Here is a 21,243-nt window from a genome sequence, read left to right on the forward strand (position 1 = left end):
ATGGCCCCGTACCGGTAAGTGTCTGGAGTTACTTTCACCCCTGGGCATGTCAGACCCAGAGTAAGAGAAATTTCCACAGCTGATAAGCGTGATGATACTGATGGATTTTGGAGGAGATTGGGTTTATGTTGCTGACCCTACCAAAGACTCTGTAAGGAGCCCATCTGTAAGGGTATGTCTATACCGAAATCACAAGGCTTGATTCCACTTGTGTAGACAAACCTGAGCCACCTTTAATCTAGCTAGCTCGGGTAATGGAGCAGTGTAGCTATGGCAGTACAGGCTTCAGCATGGGCTAGTCACCTATGTAATTACCCAGGGTTTCAGCTGGGTTTGTGCAAACCATGATGAAGCCTGGGCTGCCATGACGTCACTGCTACCAGCATCCGAGGTAGCTTGGGTCTGTCTAAACAATCTACAGTTACACTTGTGATTGCAGTGCAGACATTCCCTAACACTAAGAATACTAACAAGAAATGCCCAAGCTATTGTGCTGGGAGAGTGATATCTCTGGGTGGGGGTGGTATTGAGAGAGATACTATTCATAAATTATGGCAATTCCTAGGCCTTCTCTGCATGGAATCTCCACTTTATTTTTAATGCTCAGACTGTCATATTTAATATTTGGTTTAGATGAGCTTGTGTTATTTAGATTCTTGGAAGTTGCAAGGCCAGTGCACTAATCCACTGCAGAGGGCTGTACGTTTGTAGACTTCCTGTCCACCTTCTGAGAATGTCAGCATTGGAGAGTGTGTTGCTATTTTGATCCCAGGAATTTCAGTATAGGATTTCACTTGTTTTGAGCATGATAACCTTTCTCATCACAATGAGCCTACTGGACAAGACGGACGGGTGTAGCACGCTTCCTGTGTACTCGCGTGAAACCCATTCAAACTGCTCTACATGGAAAAAATGAGAAGTGAGTTTAAAAATATCAACTCAATTGTTAATGGCTCCTGGAGAGAAGGGGTGGGGAGAGATCTGTAACCTACACAGAGTACTCAGCTACAATAGGGGAACATGTTTTCACCAGGGAAATGTCCAGTGTAAATAATGCGGTGATAGAAAAGCTTACTAAGTTTCACTAGTCTTTTCTTCTTCCTCTCAGCGCTATATGCCTCTGAGCTGGAGGCTGGGGTGTGGAACTGGCTTCTTTTTAGCCTGACTTTCAGCCACAGTCTTCACCCTCCCCCACCCCGTACCAATATATGGGGTGGGAGGGGACCAAGTGAGAGACAGTCCCAAAACTTATCATGAAAAGTCTGCACATGGCAAACGGGGCTCTGCTAGCCCTGAGAAAATGGACTTTTTGGTGGCCCAGACATGGAAACCACTACCCAGCTTGCCAGCTCTTTGTGGGAATGGGACTGTCTGTCCCTACAGTTACAGAGGGTAATCAGATGACAGAGAGAAGGGGTGAGAGTTTGAGACGGATTTTGTGGTGGGGTGTAGAAAGATGGTGATTGTGGTGATCCTCTTCCCTGCCCCCCAATCCCCCGCAAACAAAATAACCTGGATGTGGGGCTCTGACAGTCCTAAAACAGCTCTGCCTTTTCCAACCAATAATCACATTTATTGGGTATTTCTAATTCAGTTATTTCTACCTTTTTAAGCCCTTTCTCTGTACGGTTTTTCAGCTCCTATTCCCCTTTACCAAGGGTCGGGAGCTGAGTGAGACAAACCTACATGGGGCTCATTTTTGATTTTCAAGTCATTAAAGAGCTCCTGACAGAGCCATATTGACCTCTTACTATTCTCTTTCCTTCACCTCGGGATAGTTTGCAATTGTGCCTTCAGTATCGTCTCCTTGAGAAACTTCCAGCTTTCCCCAGCTCCTTTATCCCTTAGATTTCCTCCCCAAGGGACTTTACCTACCAGTTCTTGAGAGTGTTGAAATCAGCTTTTTTGAAGCCCATTGTCCTTATTCTGCTGCTCTCACCCCTTCCTTGCCTGGGAGCCATGGATTCTAACGTTTCATGGCTGCTTTCACCCCATTTGCCTTCCACCTTCAGATTCACTACCAATTCCTCTAGTTTAAAATGGCTGTTCCCCGGTTACTTCCTCTGCTTTCTGAAACAAAAAGCTGCCCCAATACAGTCCAAGAACTTATTGGAAATTTTGTGTTTTGCCATATTACTTTTCCAACAGATGTCTGAGTAGTTAAGGTCCCTCAGGCGTTTTGGATATTTCTGCTGTTTGTTCTAGAAATGCCTCATCCACCTCATCTTCCTGATTTGGTGGTCAAGAGAAGCCACTATCCTACCATGAAGTCACTCTTATTTTTTCACCCTTTTATCTTTACTCAGATGCTTTCAACTGGTCTGGCTCCTGGACATCGGAACAAGTGTCTATACTTTTTGATGTATAATGCAACACCTCTTCCCTTTTATTCCCTGCCTGTCCTTCCTGAACAAGTTATACCCCTCCATGGCAATATTCCAGACTCCAGATTTATCCCACTACGTTTCTGTGATGACAGTTAAGTCATAATTTAGCTTATGTACTAATACTTCTTGTTCTTCCTATTTATTCCCCCTATGCCTTACATTTGTGTATAAACCTCTAAGATGTTGAGCAGATTTGCCCATTGATTTCCCTCTGATTGCTCCTATGACCCTATTGTAATTTTCCGTGTCCCCCTAAACATCTAGTTAAAGTTGCCTTGTTTTATGCTTACATGTGGGCTTTTGTCACATGCCCCCTTGGAACCTAAGTCAAAGCCCTCCTCATTAGGTTGGTGAGTCAGTGCACAAAGATGCTGTTCTCCTTCTTGGGCCCTATCTCTTCCCAGCTTCCTGGAATGGCATCTGATGGTCAAGGAAGCTGAAGCCCTTCCATTGATGCAGCCATGAATTCATCTCCAGGATGCATGTGTCCCTGCCTGGTCCTTTATCCTCGCTCCCAGAGCCCTGTGGTCCCTGCTGATCTGCTCAGGGTCCTACCTGGCAGTATTGTTTGTGCCCATGTCGATGAGCATGGGGTAGTGGTCAGAGGGACGGATGGGTCTCGGCAACCTTTCCATAACATCTTGGATGTGGGCCCCAGGAAGGCAGCACAGTTCCCAGGACATCAAGTCAGGTTGGCAGATGGATACCTCAGTCCTCCACAGAAGAGAGTCCCTGACTATCAGCGCCCTATGCCGCCTCCTCTTGGGTGCAATAGCTGTGAGCCTCCTAGCCTTGGGGACAGCTGCCTCCTCCTTCTCAGTCACTGGGGTCTGCTCTTTACCACCTGTTTCCAATACAGCATACTGGTTATTGATCACAATGGGTGGGGGACCTGGATAGGTAGGGTGGAGCACTATCTACTGCCCAAGGTGGCTAGCAGCCAGTCTCCTGCCCATAGAGCAGTCAGTTCTCCTTGTTTCTCTGGGGTCGCTGTAGTTGTGTGTGTGGGCCACAGCCATGGAAAGTGCAAATCAACATTTGTGGACCTCGGACTGGGAAGGCCCCCCCACTGCAGCTGACATTCATTCTAATTGTAAAGTCTCTGTAATGCAAGTCTACAACCATAATACCCAGGAGTTCTATTTGTAGGCCTGAAGTATGACAAAGGAGATAAGCATAATTTCCCCCCTTTTACAGATGCGGAAACTAAGGCACAGGGTGGTGAAATGATTTGTCCAAGGTCACTCAGCAAACCAGTGACAGAGCGCAGAATAGAATCCAGGTCTCCTGGGCCCCAGTCCAGTGATCTGTCCTTTGAGCCATGCTTCCTGCTGGGGTATTCCTTGTGTCCAGCCCTGTAATAGGTGTGTGCTTTAGTAGCAGAGCGATGGGATGGGATAGGAGTAATGGGATCCACCACCAACCGTTGCAGAATGGGACCACAGGGGTGTAACTCACTCAGATTAAACACTACATGGGGTTGTCGCTTATTTCCACTTTGATGAAGTATTCTAGACTGTTGAAAATTAGAAAGCAGTTGTTGAACTTTCAGTCCTGAACTCTAAAAGACCCGTCTAGAGGAAAGTTGAAAACAAGCTGTTAGAAATGAGGGAGGATTCCAGATCTGGATAATTTGCTGAGATTTCAAAGTCTAAAAGGAGAACAGAACTTCACCACATGAGAAGCCAAGCCCCAAATGAAATCTCAAGTCCCTGGTTCAATCGGTGTGGAGCTGACAGCACGTGCTTTTCTTATACCTAATTTTATTGTGTTGGCAGAAGTCAGATATGGGGTGTGGGAAGAACACTGGTATCCCCATATTAAGAAGCTTTTCCCTTCCTCTTTTCCTTGGGCAGCCTCTATTTGTCTGATGTGTTTTGAATGACAATATTTTAATTATACTCTTATAATTTATTACAGATCATTTTAAAGGACCTTGAGTGCCTTGGCCATAGAGGAGAGAGAGTTTTATAAAATTAAAATCATCATCATTTTTTTTCAGATGTTACCAGAAGCAATGCTGATTAAAGGTGCCTTTTGTTCAGTACATGATTTAAAAGGTGACTCTAAAACCTGCCCTTGTCATTCATGCAACTAAAGCCTGTTTATAAAACAATGACTGAGGGCTTCTATTTATGGTTGCGCTTACATTATGTTCAGAACTGCTAGAAATGCAAATCCAAAATGTAACTCCTCTGTGTGCAGTTTCCTTTAATTAGAATGAAATCCTCATGAATCATGAGTTCTGCCTGCCTCCGAGATGCATGAAGAATCCAGCTTTAGCAGCAAACATCCAGGTACAGCAAGTACTAAAGTTTACTAGTTGTACTTGCCATCTGCTGCAAGAACTTGTTTTTTGTCCTGGAGTCACATGCTAGCTTGTGATCTGATCATGAGTTGCAAAGGATAACCTTCCAATATTTATTTTTTGCATCTGGAGTTTTAAAGGCAGAGCAAAAGAAGGAAAGCAGAAAAAACCTGGCACTTGCCTATTTTAGTTAGTTTTGCTTAAAAAAATCGTATCTCTCCCTCTTCTCGCCCCCACCCTTTGCTGTACTTTGGATAGTGGGAGGAGGCCACTAATAGCTATTGGGAGCAAGCAGTGGGCCATGGTTAATTGCGTTTAAAAGATATAATGTGCTGGAAAACCTGGAGAGGTTTGGGTTGAAATGTAGTGGATGGCCATACCATTCTGGAGAGCTGCAGAAACTGACCTCCTCCTCCCACTTGCTCTCTAGGAATGGAGTTCTGGCCTCCCTGATCTTCTGGGCCAGCTGCAAGGAGCAGCCAGCATATGAAGTCATAGCTACCAGCCAAAGAGGAGAAGAGAGAGATCCGCTCAATTTGGAGCAGAGAGTATTCCAAACCTTGCCTTGTTCATGTTTCAGAGGCAGACACCAAGGCAGAACCTCAGAATGGAGGGGAAGCCAGGCAAACACTGCCTGCCACCCTCTGGAGTGAGCTGACCCCTGCTGGCCAGGGCGATACAGCACCAGTGGAGGTGAGTCAAACCCATTTTCCACCCGTGTTTCCATTTAGCTGTTTGCTGCAGCTTTGCTCATGAAAGCACAAAATGAATGAAATCCCACTAGAAGTTACCACCCATTACACTGAAGTGGAATTGTCCCAGCCCAGCAGCATGCCGGTAACATTCTGCTCTCACTGACCCATAACTGCGCAGTTATCATCAGATAGGCAGTTCCCTGAACTCTGGGCGTCTGACTTTGCAATGATCTTACAGCATGCAAACTCCTGCACCCTGATGGGCTACACTGCCTACCAGCCAGCCAGAGTAAGCAGGAGTTGCGTGCTCACCACAGTTATTCCTCAATAACCATACTGTGCCCATACAAATAGTTCTGCTTTGACAGGCTCCTTTGCTCAGAATGATCACGCTGTCTGCAAGCAACACAGCCACCTCCCTCGCCCCTCAGATGACTAGGCACATGCCCAGAATGCACCTAGGAAGGAAGGTGAAAATACCTGAAAGCAAAAGATAGGGCTTATTCTTGTGTCATTCGCTCTTTGCACAGTAAACGTGATGTGAAGGAGCCACGCAGGTACAGTGGAGTCCAAATAACACCGTTTACTGAATACTTGCTCTGTGCAAGGTCTATCTACCTGTACATGCTGGTTGGGTTCTGGCAGCTTCTAAAACATAGAACACAGTGAGCACTACTAGAGGGCTCACAAGCTTTTTAAAAGGATAGTGTCTATTCCTACACACTGCAGCTGTGAAAAGGACCCAGCTTAAGATATCCTTGGAACTCAATGTCTTCCTTCAGGCTCAGTGTGTTGAAATCAACGGGCAGTTTGCTACTGATGTTAGAGCAGACTCAAGCTCTTAGAATCACAGAAGATTGGGGTTGGAAGAGACCTCAGGAGGTCACCTAGTCCGACCCCCTGCTCAAAGCAGGACTAACCCCAACTAAATCATCCCAGCCAGGGCTTTGTCAAGCCGGGCCTTAAAAATCTCTAAGGATGGAGGTTCCACCACCTCCCTAGGTAACCCATTCCAGTGCTTCACTACTCTCCTAGTGAAATAGTGTTTCCTAATATCCAACCTAGACCTCCCCCATTGTAACTTGAGACCATTATTCCTTGTCTTGTCATCTGCCACCACTGAGAACAGCTGAGCTCCATCATCTTTGGAACCCCCCTTCAGGTAGTTGAAAGCTGCTATCAAATCCCCCCTCACTCTTCTCTTCTGCAGACTAAACAAGCCCCGTTCCCTCAGTCTCTCCTCGTAAGTCATGTGGCCCAGCCCCCTGATCATTTTCATTGCCCTCCGCTGGACTCTCTCCAATTTGTCCACATCTTTTCTGTACTGGGGGGCCCAAAACTGGACACAATACTCCAGATGTGGCCTCACCAGTGCCGAATAGAGGGGAATAATCACTTCCCTCAATCTGCTGGCAATGCTCCTACTAATGCAGCCCAAAATGCCGTTTGCCGCCTTGGCGACAAGGGCACACTGCTGACTCATATCCAACTTCTCGTCCACTGCAATCCCCAGGTCCTTTTCTGCAGAACTGCCACTTAGCCAGGCGGTCCCCAGCCTGTAGCAGTGCATGGGATTCTTCCATCCGAAGTGCAGGACTTTGCACTTGTCCTTGTTGAACCTCATCAGATTTCTTTTGGCCCAATCTCCAATTTGTCTAGGTCACTCTGGACCCTATCCCTACCCTCCAGCATATTTACCTCTCCCCCCAGCTTAGTGTCATCTGTGAACTTGCTGAGGGTGCAATCCATCCCATCATCCAGATCATTAATAAAGATGTTGAACAAAACCGGCCCCAGGACCGACCTCTGGGGTACTCCGCTTGATACCGGCTGCCAACTAGACATTGAGCCATTAATCATTACCCATTGAGCCTGACAATCTAGCCAGCTTTCTATCGACCTTATAGTCCATTCATCCAATCCATACTTTTTTAACTTGCTGGTACTGTGGGAGACTGTATCAAAAGCTTTGCTAAAGTCAAGGTATATCATGTCCACTGCTTTCCCCATATCCACAGAGCCAGTTATCTCATCATACAAGGCAATCAGATTGGTCAGGCGTGACTTGCCCTTGGTGAATCCACGGTGACTGTTCCTGATCACCTTTCTCTCCTCCAGGTGCTTCAGAATGGTTTCCTTGAGGACCTGCTCCATGAATTTTCCAGGGACTGAGGTGAGGCTGACCGGTCTGTAGTTCCCTGGGTTCTCTTTCTTCCCTTTTTAAAAGAAGGGCTTATATTTGCCTTTTTGCAATCGTCGGGGACCTCCCCCGAACGCCACGAGTTTTCAAAGATAATGGCCAATGGCTCTGCCATCACATCAGCCAATTCCCTCAGCACCCTCGGATGCATTAGAGCTGGACCCATGGACTTGTGCATGTCCAGCCTTTCTAAATAGTCCTTAAACTGTTCTTTCACCACTGTCAGCTACTCACCTCCTCCCCATACTGTGTTGCCCAGGACAGCAGTGTGGGAGCTGACCTTGTCTGTGAAGACCAAAGCAAAAAAAGCATTAAGTACTTCAGCTTTTTCCACATCATCTGTCACTAGGTTGCCTCCGCCATTCATTAAGGGTCCCACACTTTCCCTGACCTTTTTTTTTTGTTGCTAACATACCTGTAGAAACCCTTCTTGTTACCCTTCACATCCCTTGCTAGCTGCAACTCCAGTTGTGTTTTGGCCTTCCTGATTACACCCCTGCACGCTCAAGCAATATTTTTGTACTCCTCACTAGTCATCTGTCCAAGTTTCCACTTCTTGTAAGTTTCCTTTTTGTGTTTAAGCTCACCGAAGATTTCACTGTTAAGCCAAGCTGGTCGCCTGCCATATTTGCTATTCTTTCTGCACATCGGGATGGTTGGTTCCTGCGCCCTCAATAAGGCTTCTTTAAAATACAGGCAGCTTTCCTGGATTCCTTTCCCCCTCACATTACCCTCTCAGGGGATCCTGCCTATCAGTTCCCTAAGGAAGTCAAAGTCTGCTTTTCTGAAGTCCAGGGTCCGCATTTTGCTACTCTCCTTTCCTCCTTTTGTGAGGATCCTGAACTCAACCATCTCATGGTCACTGCTGCCCAGGTTGCCACCCACTTCTACTTCCCCTACCAATTCTTCCCTGTTTGTAAGCAGCAGGTCAAGAGGAGAGGGGCCCCTGGTTGGTTCCTCCATTAGTTGCACCAGGAAGTTGTCCCCAACCCTCTCCAAAAACTTCCTGGATTGTCTGTGCACTGCTGTATCGCTCTCCCAGCAGATATCAGGGTGACTGAAGTCCCCTATTAGAACCAGAGCCTATGTTCTGGAAACTTCAGTTAATTGTCCGAAGAAAACCTCATCTACCTCATCCTCCTAGTCTGGTGGGCTATAGCACACGCCTACCATGACATCACCCTTGTTGCTCTCGCTTCTAAATTTAACCCAAAGACTCTCAACAGGCTTTTCTCCAGTTCCATACTGGAGCTCTGAGCAATCATACTGCTCTCTTACATACAGTGCAACTCCTCCACCTTTCCTCCCCTGCCTGTCCTTCCTGAACAGTTTATACCCATCCATGACAGTGCTCCAGCCATGTGAGCTACCCCACCAAGTCTCTGTTATTCCAATAACATCAGTGTTCCTTGATTGTGCCAGGACTTCCAATTCTTCCTGCTTGTTTCCCAGGCTTCTTGTGTTCGTGTACAGACATCTAAGATAACTAGCCAATTGCCCTGCTTTCTCAGTATGAATCAGGAGGCCCCCCATGTTTTACCCTCCTCCTTGTGTTTCCTCCTGGTATCCCACTTCCCCACTTAGGTCACCGTCCCCCAGCGAACCTAGTTTAAAGCCCGCCTCACTAGGTTAGCCAGCCTACCTACGAAGATACTCTTCCCTCTCTTCATTAGGTGGATCCCATTTCTTCCTAGCAATCCTCCTTGCTCTCCCCTGAACCTCGCAGTGCTCTCAAAGGGCCGCCAAGGTTCCCTGCCCTGCTAGCTCTTGGATGTGAGGGTATTCCCTGTGCAGAGCCACTCCTTCAGCAAAATCGATGGAAGCCAGGTGGGGAGAGGCTGGCAAGGCGGTGGGGAGGGGCAAGCTGCTAAGTATGATAAAGGCAATTGTGGGATGTCTTTGCACAGGCAGACGAGAGCATAAGGGTTTGTGTGTGTATCCTCGGCATGGCTGTACAGAGCCAGACCAGTAGTTTCTTTCCTCTTTAATTTAAAATGTGAATATTTTAATTAAAGCTTTCAGTATAGTAACAATTTTGAGCTTAATAATCTCCTGATCCCATTAATGAGGCATGTGGGTTATTTGCTAGATGCACTTCAGGACATGGCTGCAACAGTATAAACCGGAATCCCCCTTAAATAAAATTCCCCTGAAATCAAAAGGGGATTTTATTTAATTCCTTCACTTTTCTGCTTTGATTCCGTTCTACCAACTTCCCCCACCCCCAGCTCAAAAAACCCCATAAAGCCTCCAACAATTTGAGAACGTAAATTCTCTCTCATGAGTGAGAGAACAGAGCATGTCGTTCACGCTGTATGTTGCTCCATGTTGAGCCCCTTCACAGCCTTGCCTCCCCAAGGCAGACTTCTGTGTTTAAAAGTGCAGTTCACAGAGCACAGGGCACACACTGGGGACAGTTTAGTGTGAAAAGCAAGCATGCAAACAGAGATTGGTCCAAGATAGGCTGAAAATCTGGCCATGAATATTTCTGGAACTAAATAACTTTCATTGGGAACATAAACTACAGTGACTGTCATAATCCCTATGTGAGCCAGGTTTAAAAAAACACTCCTCAGGAAACAGATATTCTTGCAGTTAAGCAAATGGGTAAGCGTGAGGCTCTGCAGTGTATTTCTGCTCCATGGACCACACTGACACCCAGGCAATTTATATGTAGCAAAATGATCTTTTTTTGGTCCATTGCTGGTCACCGAGCGATAGAGAAAGCAGAAGCTAGATGTTTCTATGAATGTGGATTATTTCTCAGAAATCAACTAGTGAAGGCAATTATCTGTCTAACATGCTTTGACAAGTCCCGCCACAGCCATCACCACAGCTATTTCTGTGTTCAAAGCAAAGAGCCTGCTGCAAGACTTTCCAGTAAAATGTGCACTCGGGTCCAGATTAGAAACAGGCCAGTAGAGGCCAGCAATTAGACGGCTGAATCTCCTCTGCCGAGGAGGGGAAAACATACATGGGGTTGTGTAAACATCAGCTAGTCCCTCAGTAAGTGCTGCATTGCAAATGACACCGCTCTGCAGAGTGAGGAGGAGCTGGAATGGCAGAGGTGTGTCCTGTGGTGTCCTTTCTCCTCCTGCCAGCCCTCCTTAGCTCTGGCACAGAGCACAGCTGGGGCACACGCGTTCTTTCAAATTTGGGACTGCAGCGTGAAATGGACTAACCCTGAGCGCTGGCAGTAGAGAAGGTGAAGGGCTAGTTACTAAACAGACGTAAATAATTGCACTGTTTTTCACTGCTGTGGCAACTTCCAGCAGAAGATCTTTTGCTTTTGAAAGAAAGGGCCAGCTGCTCCCCCCTGAATCCATGTGCAGAGGGAAGCTTCCATCCATGTTTCTCCTCCTCTAGCGGGTAAGAGGTGGGCCTAGCGCCATCCCTCGCTCCATGGCATTGGGCCTAGCACAATGGAGTCCTGGTCCATGACTAGAGCTCCTAGCTCCTATTGTAAAACAAATACATAACGATGATAATTAACAGTTCTCTCCATGGGGCTGGGTATTCACATGTGGAGAGGAGTAAGACTTGGTCCCCTCCTCAGCAGCACCTGCTCAGAAGTTTGCAATGGGTTTGTTTGCCTGTATGGGTATAACATATAGGCAGCAGCTGAAATGAGTCAGTCCGCTGCAATCCACTGAATCCATGACAATCCACTGAAAGGCTTAGGGAAAAGGTCACATCCCTCTCATAGCGCAGCTTCAGCCTGGCTAGAGGAGCAGACATATCACTGCATTGGTTTACATTTCACTCATCAATTGAAGTTTCTCTTCCACAGGCATGAGGGTGAGAGACCTAATTCCTGTTGTTGATTTGTTTTTAAATGACAGCTTAGATTCCAGAGCACAAAAGGGCAGCCTCAGTTCACTGGCCCATCATGAATCAACCCAATTTGCCCGCACTCCCTTGCCATGGCTCTGGCTCAGAGGACAGTGTGTCACTCACTGAGTCGCCAGCATAATCCCTTGGTATTTCTTGGAAGTCTCCTGTATGTGTTCTGATGCATCTGAACCCTGGTTTAGCTTGTGAGAGACTTTTGTGCAGGGTGGGATGTCTATAGGCCATGCAGTGAAGGCGTGCTCAGTCTGGCTGAATGAAACGAGGGGCTTATGGTCTTGCAGGTTTGGTCAGTGGTGATATATGGGCACTTCTGGCAACATGAGGGATTATTTTTTAAATTGGCATGAAAATTTTGTTGATTGATAGTTTGGGGGCTGGAATGTGCTTTTGGTTACATGGGTCCATGGAAGAAGCATCCATGTAACAGAGAAGATTTGATCCCTTAAATCAAAGATAGGTGCTGCAAAACAGATAAAAGACATTAAAACACATTTAACACAATTCAGCCTTTTAGATTTAAATTGGTTTAATAGTTTAAATTTATAGAGTAAAAGAAAAAAGTAACAATTTTTCTCTCTTTAGTAAGTAGAGCATTGGAGATTTTGAGTGTTTGCATGAGTTTTTAAAATGTTGTTTAAGTCCCAAATTGTATATTTCTTACTGTCATGTGGGGTTGCCACTGGAGTGAACTAATACCAATCTGTGCACCACCATAACCAAACAGCAAGCTCTGATGTGACTCCCAAAAGTACCACTTTCCAAAAGCAACTACTCCTGCCAACAACACGGTAGCATCAGTTAGACCAGTGGTTCCCAAACTTGTTCCACCGCTTGTGCGGGGAAAGCCCCTGGAGGGCCGGGCCGGTTTGTTTTCCTGCCGCGTCCGCAGGTTCGGCCAATCACAGCTCCCAGTGGCCACAGTTCGCTGCTCCAGGCCAATGGGGGCTGCTGGAAGTGGTGCAGGCCAAGGGATGTACTGGCCGCCACTTCCAGCAGCTCCCATTGGCCTGGGACAGCGAACTGTGGCCACTGGGAGCTGCAATTGGCCGAACCTGCGGACGCGGCAGGTAAACAAACCAGCCCGGCCCGCCAGGGGCTTTCCCTGCACAAGCGGTGAAATAAGTTTGGGAACCACTGAATTAGAGAATGATTCAGAAATTATGACAGTCTAATCATGCATTATGTCAGTAGTGGCACATAGAGCAGAACAACTTACCTGCCACACCGCACCCCAATGTGTTGAGGTACTTAGTTTTTCCAAACCTGACCACACTCTGTTCCTGATAATTCAGTTTAAAAATATGAAGTGTCACTATTTACCAAACCTGTTTGTCTGGAAAAAAACCTCAGAGCTAAAAGTGTTGCTAACAAAGTGGAGGCAGAGTCAACACACAACAGAAAGTCTTTGGGGTCACTTGGATGAAAAAGAATCAATAGTACAGTAATTGCAATTGATCTACAGCTCTGCCTTGAGGTGTCTATGTGTATTAACCCCAAAATAAATAAACACAGTCAGAAACAAATAGGACAACCTGCTTGTGAGCAGTCAGGCCACCAAGCTAGGAATGCAAAGTGAAGCTAAGCATAAGTCTAGCCTGATGCAAAATATTCTTTGTAGCTAGTTTCTTCCTGGAACCAAACAAAAAAGTCTGTATTTGCATCTAATGTAAAATGCACTGGATTTTATACCAGAGCTGCTGCTTTGCTCTGCTGCTCTAGAAATTAAAAGCATTGAATACAATAGAACAGCCATATGGTCATCAGGCACAGATTGAACATTCTTATTGGGCCTGAACCTCTATCCGGAAGGAAATCCCTTTGGGCATAGTGTGTGCACAGGTATTTCAGAACCTGGCCAGGTCAGAGCACTCCGCTCTCCTAGATGCATAGGAACAGCATTGTTTGTTCAGGACAGTGAATCCCCAGGATCACCAATGCTGGGGGAAACATGAGAGTGCTGGGAGAGAAACCATGCATTCCAGGGGAGGGGAGCATGGGAGAGTGCTTGCAGGGACTCCAAGAGTGGTTAGGAGGAACCACAAAGCATTTGGACAGTGCTGAGTGCTCCCAACTGCCACTGAAGCCAGAGGGAACTGCGAGTTCTCAGCCCCTCCTGAGAGATTCTCAACCCCTTGCAAGGTTGAGCCATAAGACAGCACACTTAGGGTTTAAAATGACCTAACAAAGCCAATTTAGAGAGGGGTTTGGTTCACTTGCTCAGATAGGTGTAAATCAGAAGTAGCCCTCTTAAAGCCCCAAGAGTTACACTGGTTTAAAACTGGTGTGAGTGGAGGGAGAGCCAGGCCCAGTGTGTGTACCTGATGCTTTTTTGGAAACCAGGCTTTCAACTGAACACACCCACTGGCTGAACTGCTTGACATTTGGCTTGCAGCCCTTTTCCGACATCTGTTATGAAAATCCTTGGCTGGAGGGCACCTTACAAATTAAAAGCGATTAGCAGTAAACGCCACGGCTTACGATAGGCAGAGCTCTTTATTTCAGAATATGTATTTTTTAACACAATTACTTTGTGCAGTGCCGCGTGGCCCAGTGAACAGGACACTGGAGTGTGACTGGCGTGCCTAGGTTGTATTCCTGGCTCTGCTACTGGCCTGCTGGGTAACCCTGGTTGAGTCGTTTCATCATTCTGTGCCCTGGTCTCCCCAGCTGTAAAGTGGAGCTAATGGTATGGTCTTCCTTTGTGAAGCACTTTGAGCGCTGCAGATGACAAGAGCGACAGAAGAGCTATTTATTATCAGTATTAGCAATAATTCTTTCCTTTGTTGTTATTTTGCTTTTGTTGTCAATTTTCAACCATTGCAGAGAAGCCTGAGTGGAGAGAGGGCGCTGGGGCCATCAGAACAGAGGCAGGCATCCCTGAAGGAGACAGGCAAGGCTAATAATTACCACAGAGGGAAGTGACCAGAGGGAAGCTATAAATCTGAGTTGTACTTGTGCCTGAGGAAGTAAATGCATCTATTGGCCTTTGACTGCAGTCTGGGTAAGTGCCTTTGAAAAATCGATGGTTTTAGAAAGAGCACCCCTTCATGGAAATAGCAACTTCCTGCATGTTAGAACCTAGAAGTAACAAACAGCAGTTTGTAAATTTTCCCCATCGTAATGTAAAGCAATGTGACTCCATTGGCATCCATTAGCTTTTCGATATATGGCAGATTTTGTACACTGTAGCAGGCAGTGCTTTCCAGGCGGCTTTGATCTGCTAGGCCTGAACTGCTTTTTTACAGTAGGCACAAGGTCAAACTAGCGGGTTGAGTCTTGAAAAAATGGCATGGCCTCTCTGTGATTTAGCAATGATTAATTATTCATATAAAGGCTGTTGTTTCAGGCAGTGACATACTCATGCCTGGGAATAAGGAACTGAGAGTGATGTAATCACTGACTGAAAGAGTGAATATAGAGCCTTTGACTTCAATACTCAGCCTGCTACCAAGGACCCCCTTGCACTAAACAAATACCAGTTTGTTTACTGGGATTGTTGCAATTTGATTTTTGCTTATTTCCTCTCACCTACTCACATTAAAAATGGAGGCCTTGGCAAAAAAGCACTTATTGAACTCTTGAGGAGAAAAATCCTTTAGCACAGGATGATTTTTTAAATGAACCGTGGTTGGTCTGAGAAGAATGTCCTTTGAAAAGTATATCCATGTAAAAGGGGGTGTCGTTTTACCGGTTTCTAGTCTCCTTGGAGGGGATGGTTTTGTGTGTGGTACTATGTATATGGTACTCCCTGCAGTCACTAAAGCAAATTCAGTGCAAGGAAGGTTTACAGGATTGGGCCCTAACTTTGGTTTTAATTAACAAGTGAGTTTTAATTAATCTTCCAGGGTAACCCACGGTATTAATCACAAGTAAATTTTTGTTTATGGTTACTTCATCATCTTCCAATGGCATGGGACTGTATAGATGTACCAGTCTTCAAGCAGAATTCCCATCAATTTTCCATGGAAGAGTTCTGTTTCAAAACAGATGCCATAATATATCCCATCAGTCTTTATTTTCAGGTACAATCTTCAAATACACTGCTCAATGATTACATGGGAACAGGTAATCCCAATCCACTGTAATTTGATGTGGGGGACAAGGTTGTAATCTTCAGGATTTGCTGAGTATCACAGAAGATCCTAGATATAAATCATGGGTGGAAGCAAAGGAGAATAATCCTAATTTTTGAATGGAAAAACATTAATGACCCTTTCTGAAGCATTTGGTAAATAAAGAGTTTAAGACAACTTCCTTCTGGGTGCTTTTGTCTTGTGACTATGACTAAACACATCATGCTGTCACCAAAATTTCTTCTGCTGCGTGTACTGATTTTACAGACAGATTTCTTGCTGAGTTAGTATGTTTGCCGGAAACTCATTTATGTGTATTTCAGTAACAGAAAGCTGACTGGATTTTGGCAGAAAACAAAGATTCCTCCTAGCTGGCTGCCTTTTTACTATTGATGTGGATTATTTTTAATGTCATCTCTCATTTCAAAGGAAATACATAGTCTCTTTTGGTTACCAGATAATGTCAACCAGGAGGCAAGGCATCTGGAATTGCTTTGTTGCAAGAACAGTCTTTTGGTTAAAGAGAGTCAGGCCTAAAGCGTCCTCAAGACCCATGTCACTAATGGTGATGAATGCACAGACACAACCAGCAATGGGTGACGAGAGAAACTCACTGACAAACAGGGTATTTTTCAGACTTCCCTTTCACTTTTCTCTTTGTAATATATATTTTTGGACTTTTCGGGTTGATTTTGTAAATGCTGACTGGTTGCTGATCTAGCCACATGGCTGAGCGGACAAGGGAAGTGTAAATTGTGTATCATTCTTAGTCTCCTATGTAGTTAATCAAGGGAAAATCCAGAATTCCTGTTTGAATGACATCATTTACATGGTGGGTCTGTAGGCTAGCAGTGTTACATAATCACCTTTCTTTTCCCTTTTTTGCTTCATATTTCAAGCTCAATAATACACCTGAAACCAGCAGGTATGTACTCAGCAGGGCTCAGACATGCCTCCGCTGACACTATTTGTGCTACTGCGGTTAGGCTGCTATTTATATGCACACTAGCTTGATGAGAGCTAGCATGAGTCTGTGTACACAAGCAGGGGAATCACAGCCCTAGCTCTTCGCCTAGATGTAGCCTCAGTCCCACTTACTGCTGTGTAAGGGAGTGTAACATGTTTTTAAAAAACATACTGAGAATTTGGAAATCAATTAAAGTAGGGGATGCCCTTCTTTAACCTAGATCTTCACGCAACCCCTCTTAGTTTCCTTTCTTGCCATTCCCCTAAGCCTCCTCATCTGACCTCAAACCATCTTAGGCCTGATTTACACATCAAGTTTTGCTAGCATAGCTATGTAGGCTAGGGGAGTTTAAAAAAAAAAATCATGCACCCCAGCCAACCCCTGTCAGCTGTCAGCATAACTAATATTGTTCAAGGAGGTCGTTTTACTATGCCAGCAGAACTTTGGCTTCTGTTGTGTCTACACTAGGGGGTATGCCGGCAAAGCTATGCCAGCACAGGGTGTGTGGTGTAGACATGGATTTAGACTCCTTTATGTACTCAGATACCATAGAGGTGAGCACAATATAAGAACCTCAATAGAATTTAGACTTCTTTACGCTCAGATTCAGCAGGCCTGATCTTGAGCTCATTTACAGAGTTTCAGCATTGGTGAAACTCCATTGGCTTCAATGGAATTATCCCAATTTACGTGAGTGTCAGTTAAATCAGAAAGAGGGCGTAATGTCCGTATTCAGAGATAATGCACAAAGGTGGGTGTAAGTCTAAGTGAGTCTAGAGACAAAGTTGTATTGATGTGCAATACATGCTGATAGGATCACAAGAATGGGTACATTATACCAATTTACTGTCCTTTCAGTTCACTTAGACTCACCTCTGAAGTTGTCTCACAGGCCTCCTCCCCTACCTAATTGCACCCTGTGAGAAGAGTGGAAAGTACATGTTCTGCACTACCCCAGAGTTACCCTGACCTGTTATTTTCTAGGAAAGTATCAAAGAGCACTAAGTGAATGAGTCCCAGGGCAGGAGAAAGCAGCACTCCTCAAGGTGCAAGAAGTTTTTAACTTATGTATTTTAAATAGATAAAGTGGTGGCACCACAGAGACACCCATCAATATAACGTCTCACACACAAACCTCCATGCACCCGTGCCTGTTTTCCAATGCTGAGGGCCCAGTCGAACTCTCAAGAAACACGAATATAAATTTGGAGTAACTTCCCTGTCTTCAGTGGTGTCACTCTGGGTGAAAATAGAATTGGACCCAAGGCTACATTCAACCTTTGGTGTAAGTTGGTGCATGTTATGGTAAGGTTTCAGTCTGGGCCTACCTGAGATCAAGGACCGTCTGCTTCATCAGAAGGGTTCATTGGGAAATGTTTGGGTTAGCCCATGACCATCGGTTTTGCAAGTCAGCTCTACCACAAGCAAAGACTGAGATGAAAATACATCTGAGATGGCTGGATTCGCTTTTATGTAGGAAAAAAAAATGGAAAAGCACCCAAAAAGGATTCCCAGTCTGAACTAAAGGCCCTGGGACAGGGGACCCTTGATGTTGAAATATGAACGATGCTCAGAGTAAGAAAAGCTATGCTGATGTTCATGGAAGACTCAACTTTCTGAATACAAATGATCTTCTTTTCTTTCTGGAAGTATATAACAGATTACAGTGGGCCAGATTGTGCCCTTACATATACCCTGTGCAACCCAACTGGCTTTAATGGGGGTGCGTGGGGCAAAAGTAAAGGCAGAACTTGGTTTTCTTTATCTTTGCAGCTTGTCATCTCTCCATCATCGCTGATTATACATAGCACCGGCATGGCCATAGCAGGAAAGAGAGGCACACTTAGAAAGAAATCCTAGTTATGTGCTCCCAAATTACCCATTAAAACCAGGTCAGGACAGTTTTCTTTTTTCCTCTCCACATGGAAAATAAGTAACGAGAGTGAATCCAGTAATCAGGAAGAGAACTGAGTCCTGCAGTCCACTATTGTTAGCTTACTGGTCTTATTATTCTTTTCTTTTGGATATATGGCAAAGCTGTAGGACTGAAATTCACCCCTGTGCAGAAGACCAGCCCTAGGCCTACACACTGCTTCAGGCCTCAGAGATTAGGGCATAAATGGAGCACAGAGCTTATACAAGAGTGAATGTCACCCTAACTCAGGGTTTCCTAAAGCGTGGGAAGGGCTGCCCCATTGGGCAAGAAGGTACAAAGGTGCAGAAAATGAGTAAATGACAGTGCATACGCAGACTTTAACAACACACAGTGGGGTGGAGGTTGGGGGTGTGTGTCATTTTCATTTCCTGGAAAGGGTGCTCAGCTTCCAAAGTTTGGGAAATGTCCAGAGCGAAGGCTTTGGCTGTTTACGTGTGTGAGACAGGCAAACAGCAACCATCACCTGAGACATTTAGCACAATTCTGGCTAGCTTGGCTGAGTAAGGGGACTTCCTCATCTTATAGTGCATGGAATCCACCTGGCACGTTGATCTAATTTACCTGTGCCATGCTCAGATACTATAATGGAGGGGGCTAGAGAAAAGCAATAGACAAATAAATGGCCCTGCTCTTGAGTCTTTGCTATGGTACTGTGCAGAAATCACAAACAGAGTTCCGGGCTCAGTTAAACCATGTCATTTGAAGTCAATGGGGTTTAAAATGGCAGGGTATCTGGCTCAGATTGTTCAGCCAACCATTCTGCTATATGATTACCTCTGTTCAACTCTTGGGTCAGTACAGGTATTGTAAACCTGGTCTGTGGGACAGGGTGTTTCCAAGCCTGTGCTTGAGCATCCACATTGCACTGTAAACCTGGGTTTACAACTACGGGACCCGGGTCTCTTAGCCATGCTAACACGTCCATACTGCACTGTGCAGATCTTCTGACCTGGCTCCGCAGCTTGAGCTGCATCCACAAAGCAAAATGACAGGGCTTGGGCCTGAGTCAGAGCGGGACTCTGGCTTTGACCTGCATCCCTAGCAGGTGCTTAGTGACCCACGTCAGTCTGATTTGTTTGGACAGAAGAGGGGCTGAAGCTCAAACCTGAGTGAGAGCCTGTGTGTGTGTGTGTGTGTGTGTGTGTGTGTGTGTGTGCACGCACAGATTAGGCACACCCCAAGTTAGCTGACCCTAAGTTAGAGGAACACAGCAACAAAAGATCCTACAGCACTTTGAATATATATATATATAATTGATTGGATAGGGTTGATTGCACTAGTGAAATGCAGGTGCCTCTGGGGTACAAAGTGACTGATGATTAGTAGACAAAATGGGAAGAATACACCGTCCAGTTGGAACCCCAGGGCAAATTGCAAGTATAATTCCCCAAGTGGAATTTGTCCAGCTGAGTACTCAGAGTAGATAAGATATTGCCATTCTGGAAGACCAACCCTATCACATTTGTTTTTCACAACACCAAGATGAGTTATTGGAGCGCTGGAGGTTGCAAGCCCAGAAAGCCTGCTGAATTTTGTTTGCCTTAGATTGTTGATCCAAACAGATACAGGGGGATACTGAAAGGTGAACTCTTTGTAATTTTCCATGATCTTATCTGAAGGCATCAAAATGACCTAGACATTCATCAGGTGGTTACACTAAAAGCCACAAAAATAATTTAACAGCATTACTTTATGAAGTTGCAGACTTGGGGGAGCAATGCGCGTTTCCTGGGGGGTTGTGGGTGACCCCATTTGTCAGGAATGGGCAGCAAAGGAAACTGAGTGCTCCTCACACCCGTTTTGAAAAGCTAAAGAGATGTCATCAATTTACCATTCACCCTTCTGCCTAAACATTTTTTACCCACCATTGTTACAAGCAACATCTAAGACTGCTACCACTGAAAGAGATTTGAGGAGAAAAAAGTATTTTTCTCAATCTTTTTCAGTTTTCTTCCTTTGTACATGAGACAGCATTTCTCATGTAGTCAATTTCATGGTTTCCCTGTGTTTTTATTGTGTTTTTTTGCTCTAGTTTGTGCAGGGCTATGGGAAACAGTGAAACATTTTAAAAATAGGAAAATTTGTTTGTAGATCCACAAAAGTTGGCAGGGCGAGACAGGGTGGGGCTAGCATCTGCACCTGTTTTTAGTTTGTTTCTTCAAAATGATTAGCTTTCAGCTTGAGAGTTTCTCTTTAAAATAATAGAAACACATTCTAAAAAGGCAAATTTTCTGTTATATGCAGTTTAAAGACTTCTTACTGAAAGTGAACTTTGAGAAAAATCTCATCCCAAGTTGCCTCTTAGAACCCCTACTTACTGGCTGGAAGTGCATGGAAGGGTTGATCAAGATATTATTCTAGACCTTAAAAACTGCTGATTTGGCTAAAAACTGAACAAAAATGGTACAATGGAAGCAGGACATGCAAATTCAGCTCACAGAGAACTTGAAGGGAAAATTACACATGCTGGAAGCTACAGATGAGTCCATCCTAAATAACAACATGAGGCAGACATGTTGGATCATATTAAAGAAGTTCTGTATTAAAATCACAAATGAGTTTGATTCCCCATAGTTTAAATTCCAGAGTATTACTAATTAAGAGGTCTCTTGGGTTTTGGTACTGTTTCTCTCCCTCTATGTGTGAAACTTGCAAGTTGCTAATTGCGTTAGTACATTCTAAGACAGAGTCTGTTCTCAAAGCAATTCACACAGAGAGAGACTCAAAGCAATACTCTGTAACAACAGAAACAGCACCCAGAGACTCCCCGCCCTTTTGTTGTATTAACAATTGTGATTAAAATAGAGAGAGAGGATGTATGTGGA

At 45.1% G+C, this 21,243-nt stretch overlaps 1 long non-coding RNA gene across 2 annotated transcripts; it reads left to right on the forward strand.

The window, feature by feature from the left end:
- The first annotated feature begins 1,449 nt into the window (after positions 1-1,449).
- LOC144930923 (uncharacterized) lies at positions 1,450-16,302 on the forward strand. 2 transcript variants are annotated; one of them, XR_013636426.1, is made up of 4 exons: positions 1,450-4,684; positions 5,126-5,388; positions 7,509-7,563; positions 14,266-16,302. It is a non-coding gene; the product is annotated as an uncharacterized LOC144930923 (long non-coding RNA). The 2 variants fall into 2 exon arrangements; XR_013636425.1 differs by lacking the exon at positions 7,509-7,563 and having other exon boundaries at positions 5,276-5,388.
- The last annotated feature ends 4,941 nt before the right edge of the window (positions 16,303-21,243 follow it).

This window comes from Lepidochelys kempii, chromosome 10, assembly GCF_965140285.1.
Source record: "Lepidochelys kempii isolate rLepKem1 chromosome 10, rLepKem1.hap1, whole genome shotgun sequence".
Taxonomy (NCBI): domain Eukaryota; kingdom Metazoa; phylum Chordata; order Testudines; family Cheloniidae; genus Lepidochelys; species Lepidochelys kempii.